Genomic DNA, 6622 nt, shown 5'->3' with positions numbered 1-6622 from the left:
GTTCTCTATCCTTCCATACAAGTTGCCTCAAACTTAAAACAACCCACATGTATCGTTTTAACAGCCCTAGAGATCAGAAATCTGACATGGGTCTTACTGGACTAAAATCAAGGTGTCAGCAGGATTGTGTTCCATCTGAAGGCTCCAGAAGAGAATGTTTGCTCACCTATTCCAGCATCTAGATGCCACCTGAACTCCTTCTCTTCTGGCCCCTTCCTCCATTTTCAAAGCTAACAAAGGGGTCAAGTCCTAACATCTCATTGCTCTGACACTTTGACATTCTGCATTCCTCTTCCAATTTTAAGGCCCCTATTGGTTACATTGTGCCCACCTGAAGAATCCTGCACTAATCTTTTCCTTTTAAGATCAGCTGATTTGCAACCTTAATTCCCCCTTTCTATGTAATGGATAATAACATATTCGCAAGTTCCAGAGGTTAAGACATCTACATCTTTGGGGACCATTATTCTGCCCCCCGTAAATGGCCTTTACTAGTGCTACTGGCATACTGCTGTTAAAGGTTTTACTTTGAAAGATTAAGCTTTTATATAATGTCACAAATGAAGCAATGCAAACGATTTTGGTATGTTTCATGAGTATAAGGCATCTTTAAATTTAGCTGCAAACTTCCCCATATGTTTCAAAGAATCTGATAAAGAAAAACTATAGAAAAAATTAATTGAAATTAACAGGTAACATGTAATGCCAAAAAACATATTTCAGCTCGTGGACACAAATATTTTTGTCATCAGGGTTCCATATTTTTAAAACATTTAATAACAAAAGAAATATTAGATGGTTGCATAGTTGGCAAAGTTTCATAATTTCTGTAAGAAAGTAAAAAAATCTTAAAACAGTAAAGTAAAACCACTCCACATAGGCTGCTATTTATGTCTTTGCCTTGACCGTGTACACACAGAATAAATGTCTTCTGATTTAAGAGAATCTAAATAAAGGTGTAGCAACCTTTTGATGATGTGGCTTCTTAAGAGTCAGAGGAGGAAGGAACTTGAATTCCTTCTACAGTATTCTTTTTTACTTACAGTGCACCTCAAAGATTCCATTCCTTCTCTTAAAAAAAAAAGCTTTCATGCATTTGAAATTGATAGACTGCTAATTTACACCTTGAGTTCATCAGTGTTGCAGTGATTATTTTCTACCTTATGCCTTTTTAGACTTTATAATTTTTATAATGTCAAAACCTATGCAATACTCTCTCAAAGGGTTTCTGAATCAATAATGTGTTCATGAAGAGAAATGTTGAAATGCATCCTGTAATTAAAAATGCATTAAATGTGTTACCATTTCTTACACTGTTTCTATTTGCCTATCACAAAAGTGGTCACTTTTAACTTTATAGTCTTTAATTATTCTTCATTGTTAAGAATGAGGAACTATAAATCACTATCAAAAGCAATACTTACCCATCTAGTTCTGAGAAAAATTTTCACGTAGTTGTGGAAATGTTGATTTGCTATTTTGAGTTTCAGCTTTGGTTCCCCCAGAGATGCTCAAAAGCCCTAATAAAGAGGATTTGAACTTGTAAACTTAAAAAACGGAAGGGAAGCATTTTCACTTACGATCACAACAGGATAACGAACGGCTTTAAATGTTAAGAGGTAGCATTTAAAATGATTCAGGGTAAAATAGTTGAAGGTCATTTTATTAAGCATATAATCCTACTCTTGCTTTTGAAGTACAGAAACCGGAGATAAACCTCATAATAAAAAGCATGTCTAATAGGTGTAGAGACTCCTTTATGCACAGAAAGCCAAAGAAGAATCCCCCAAATTTAATTAATCTATGACTTAAGAACCCAAACAAAAGTCCTCAACAGTGACCTTTTTTAGAAAACCAGTCTGAAATTTGTCACTCTTCTTTACCCTGACAGAGAAGTTATTTTAAAGAAATCTTGGTACACCAAGGCGTTCCTTCTTTGTGGGTGACCCCAGTACTACACAGAGAGGCAGAGGACACTTTAGGGTATTTACCTTTTCCTCTATCCTAACATTTAACATAACACTAGCAAATTAATTCCTGTAGGAGGTGCTGTCGATTTACAAATGGCCAGGAAAAAGCAGTTGCTGGGTTAGGACCTGTTTATCTAAATGTCTAGGTGGTAAATTAGTCATTTCCCTTAATAAATGCCAATAGCCAGAGGTTGCTGCGGCATAGTGGCAGGTCTGCTTACCTTGCCATGTGAAAAGGAGATCTTGTTTTGAACCATAGGGCCGTGATCTGAAGGAAGCTTTTTATCCGAAGGGCTTGGAGAGACTTTGCTTGCTGTTGCTAGAGACCACTTGCTGATAGAGAATCAGATCAATCCACGCTGCTGGGAACAGACGTTTCCCAGCTTTAATCACCGAACATTAGGTATGCTTTATCACTGAACCTCAAAGAGTTCCAAATCCACCTGAGCCATTGCACTCGCCTCCTTACCTAACGACCACTGGGCCCAGAAGCTGGTGGAGACGGCTCGGTGAGGCCGCATCCTCCCGCTGAAGACCAGGAGGAAAGCTGCATTTTTAGCTTTAGTAGCTAAGAGAATTTAAAAATCTCATTTAGGTTTTCTGAAAAAGAAACCCTTTGCTATAGTTACCACTTCTCTAACAGAGAAAAAGTAAGGCATGAAACAGCTGTAGGCCTTGGGAGAGTTTTCAGATCAAAAAGAGAATGCTTTCAGAAAGTCGTGAGGAACAAATAAGGGGGTACTGCAAGGTTTGGGAAAACGATGACAACGGACAGCTTTCCTAACAGAGGCTTCTAAAACCCGGCTCCTGCTGACAGAAAAGGAGACGGATAACTCCTCACCACCTTCCCTCTTTCTTCTGCCTTCCCGCCACACTTTACATCACCCCCAGAATGCCCCGATTGCTACGGTGATAACGAGCGAGGTGCGGTGATGCGCCCAGCACTGCTCGGAATGGGAAGAACCGTTCACTCCGGTCACAACTGCCCCAGAGCCACCTTCCCCACTCGAGGACACAGAAAACCGCGGTCCCTTGGCCTTGAAGGACTTCCCCGGGGTGGGTGGGCAGAAGTGGAGGTCTGGGGGCTCTGGTGCCGACCAGAGCGGGCCTTCCGAGGACGTCGCCCTGAAAGGAAGCTGGAAAGGGACGGGGGTAGGGTGACAGGGTGAGTCTCAGGCTGGGGTCGCCCCTTCCCATCTCCAAGGGCGACACCACCCTGCGTACTCTGCTGCCTTCCTTCTGGATGCGCATCTGGCCACCTTGTGAACACACCCCAAACCCAAACGGAGTGCTGAGAATTAGGGGCGCACACCTTCCGTAGAAGGTGCACCTCCCGCGCCCGAGGAGGCCGCTGGCCGCCCTACCTCCCGGGGTAGCCAGCAGGGGAGGCTCCGGTCCCCAGCCCATCCCGGGGACATCCTCAGGCCTTTCCGAGGCTGCCAGCCCGGGACCCCCGCCCGCCAGTTCCCGCCTAAGCTCGCAGGGCCTCCCGCGCCTTCCCCGCACGGGTGGGAGGACCGACTTCAGTGAGCAAATTTCTGCGGTCGCTCCGGCTCCACAGGTGAAGAGGGCGCTTTGTGAAGCCGGTGCTATCTCCCCTTTCCTGGGACAAACATGAAAACGTCAAGTTTCACCAGCAATCTGCAAGCAGAAAACGGACTGGAGGAGACAGTCTATGGTTTTTTGCATTGTTTTATGAACAGATCCCTGCAAAGCAATGCAAAATCCTCAGCATGAATTTCCAAAGGCAAAGCTGTGCAAGCGTCTTGAAAACCCTGAAACTCGGGTGCTATGCTTTCCCGGGCCCCTGAGAACTGGCCCTGCAGGAACGTGTCCCCAGGGACATTCTGAAATCTCCTTAGCTGGAGTTGCTAACACACTGTATATGTTTATATCAATAAAAAAAGGGGGGGGAGGCATATTCTGTATGTATTTACCTCATACACATTACTATAAACTCCAGAGTCTGGAAAGGGTGGGGGGTAAATAACACTCAATGGATAAAATTATGGAGAAGGGATAATAACTGATTACTAATTTGGAAGTAAATAAACAGGTGACTTTTTTCAGATCAAATTCCTCCTTGTATCGTTACAATAAATATCTCTGAAGTAAGCTCTCTATTTATGTTGTCATTGATTAATTCTTCACTACCTCATTTGATTTCGATTTAGAACGATTTGATTCTAATTTAATTAGCATGTAATTTGGATGTACATAATTACTGTAATTATGACATTCAGGTAAGGCAGCTTTAGGCTGAAAGGCAATTTCAAATTTTCTAGCAACCTACTTTGTACTGGAAAATGGACAAGGACTTTGCGCCCTGCTATCCAAGTAGTAATTAGCACATCTTTGAAATAGGCAGTGCGGCGGGGTTTGTACTAAAACAGCAAATACAAACCCAGTCGAGGTACCCGCTGCAAAGGTGGCTGCTAGTTAACGCGTTTCCCCCGGCCCGAGTTCGGGGAGCCCAGCGCCCCGGCGTCTCGGCCCAGCTCTCGCTGCGGCGGGCGACGACGCCTCCGCTGCCTTGGGCCCGGGGTTTGAAGGTGTCGTTTTTAAAATTAAAATACAAAAATGTAGGAGGGGGAGGACAAGAAAGCAGGGGGAGGAAGCCACTTCCAGACGTCTGAGGATGGGGGTGGGTGGGGGATGGGGGAGTGGACTGGAAGAGGAGGAAGAGGCTACCGGGGTAGGGAGACGCACCGAGAGGAGGGAAAATTGACCAACATAACCACCGGTTACCCGATTTCAGATTGGGTGTCCAAAGGAAAAGGTGAGGACAAAGGGGTCGTTTGCGCCGGGAGGGTATACGCAGGCTTTGGAAGGGCCTGGGGTGGGGGGTGAGGGGCCTTCTCGTCGCCCTCTGGAGCCCTGCGCACCCTGCCTGGCTCGGGTCTGCCCAGCCGTCCCCAGCGCCCAATTCGGGCTTGGGTGGCCGCCCGGAGGACAACCGGGAGGCGGAAGGCTGCTTCACCAGCCTCGGGTCCGGGCTAGAGAAAGCCCGGGTCCCTCGCTTCCCTCTTCTTCCAAGGGCGCTTGGGGCTTGGGAACGGTCTAGCCGTCTGCTTTATCGGCTTGGTTCCTCCGATTCTGGACAGCCCACGCTGGCCTTGCGGCCGGGAGCCCAAGATCAGGGGTCGTGGGGGGACGGCGCCCAGGCCTGGGCCCTATCTTGGGGTTCTCGTCACCGATGAAAGCGCTCAGCGTTCTCAACTCTCAAGTTGGAAGACCCTTAGGTTGCTTTGAAAAGGATATTACATGAGACAATTCCAGGTCCAAGTGGCCTTTATTTTGTTTGGGTTTTCAGTTAGCATGTTCCAGAAATGACCGTCGTCTTTAGGAGCCACGGCTAAGCAGGTTCGAACCCCAATAGCTGGGTTCGATACCGGTTCGATCCCAAACCCTGACTTTTCTTTGCTGGAATCGCTGGGGTGCCACAGCTCGCGGCAGAAGCGGTCTCTTGGCGCTAATAGCCGCCAGCCGGGCAGACTGCGCGGCCCTCCCGTCTCGGAGCTCTAGATGGCGCCCGCGAGCCGCACTCGCCAGGCTCCTCTTAGAGGAATCAAGAGCTACTGTCAAACATAAAAGCAAATCAGAGTTTTCAGTTTTTTTAATGTGTTAAGAATGTTATTCCTTAAGAAAATTTGTAGCTAAATTATTCTCACTTAAAATAAACACTTAGTATACCAATTACACAAATGGGCGGGATTTATGTGAGATTTACTTCATCTGCATTTTTGTAGTGGAAGAGAGCCTTGGTGAATACAGATAATAGATGCAAATAAGATTAGAGTTAAAATAAATAAGTTTCCATCTGAATAAAAAGAAATTCAATTTTACACGACTTGTAACGATTTAACGGAATGTCCAGACACGCCATTCAGGTGCACAATTGAATCTCGTCGAACTAATGCTGTTTTCCCTCCTTTAAAGGAAAGAAAATCTTTTCTTTCTCTTTTTCTTGTTTTCTTTTTCCTCAGCAGGTACGATCCAGTCCACTCCACGGGGAGAAAGGAGGTCAGAAAAGAAAACGCAGGGGGGAGGGTGGGGAATGGGCTGGGTGGGCGCGGGGCCGAGGAAAACTTGGTCTCCGTTCCTCTGCCACAGAACAGGAAACTCCGGAGAAACTGGCTGAAACCAAATCGCCTCGCCTCTGCCCCAGCCGGGAGCGACTCGGGGGCCCCAAGCCTCGGACCCCTTCCTTTATGGACCTCCAGCCCCTGGTCCTCATCTGCCATTGGGGTCCGGGCCGAGGCGTCAGTCGCCTCCGGGCACCTGAGCTAGAGACGCCCAGGCCGCCAGGGCCCGGGGGTGGCCCTGGAGACGCGGCCCCATCTCAATTGGGGACCGAACTCATGTCCCTGCTCGTGGGTTCTCTCAGGCGCTCTCTCTCCAGTTTGCTCGGCCTCTGTTGGGTCAAGGTTACCCGCGTCTCCAGGGGCGCCCAGGACGGAGGGGGAGGGGCGGGAGTGGGGCTAGGGTGTGTTTTCGCCTGTTGGTTTGGGTCAAGGGACGGGGGCCTCGCTCCTTCGTGTTCAGGTCGTGTGCGCTCGGATCTCTCGGCTGGACTCTCGGGCAGGGACAGCCTCCCGCCGTCCCCAGGAACCAAGGTGATGGACGTCCCCTGACCCGCGGGGGCAGGGGCA

This window comes from Nycticebus coucang, chromosome 7, assembly GCF_027406575.1.
Source record: "Nycticebus coucang isolate mNycCou1 chromosome 7, mNycCou1.pri, whole genome shotgun sequence".
NCBI lineage: Eukaryota > Metazoa > Chordata > Mammalia > Primates > Lorisidae > Nycticebus > Nycticebus coucang.
The sequence above is the reverse complement of the archived record's forward strand: the minus strand, read 5'-3'. Positions refer to the sequence as shown.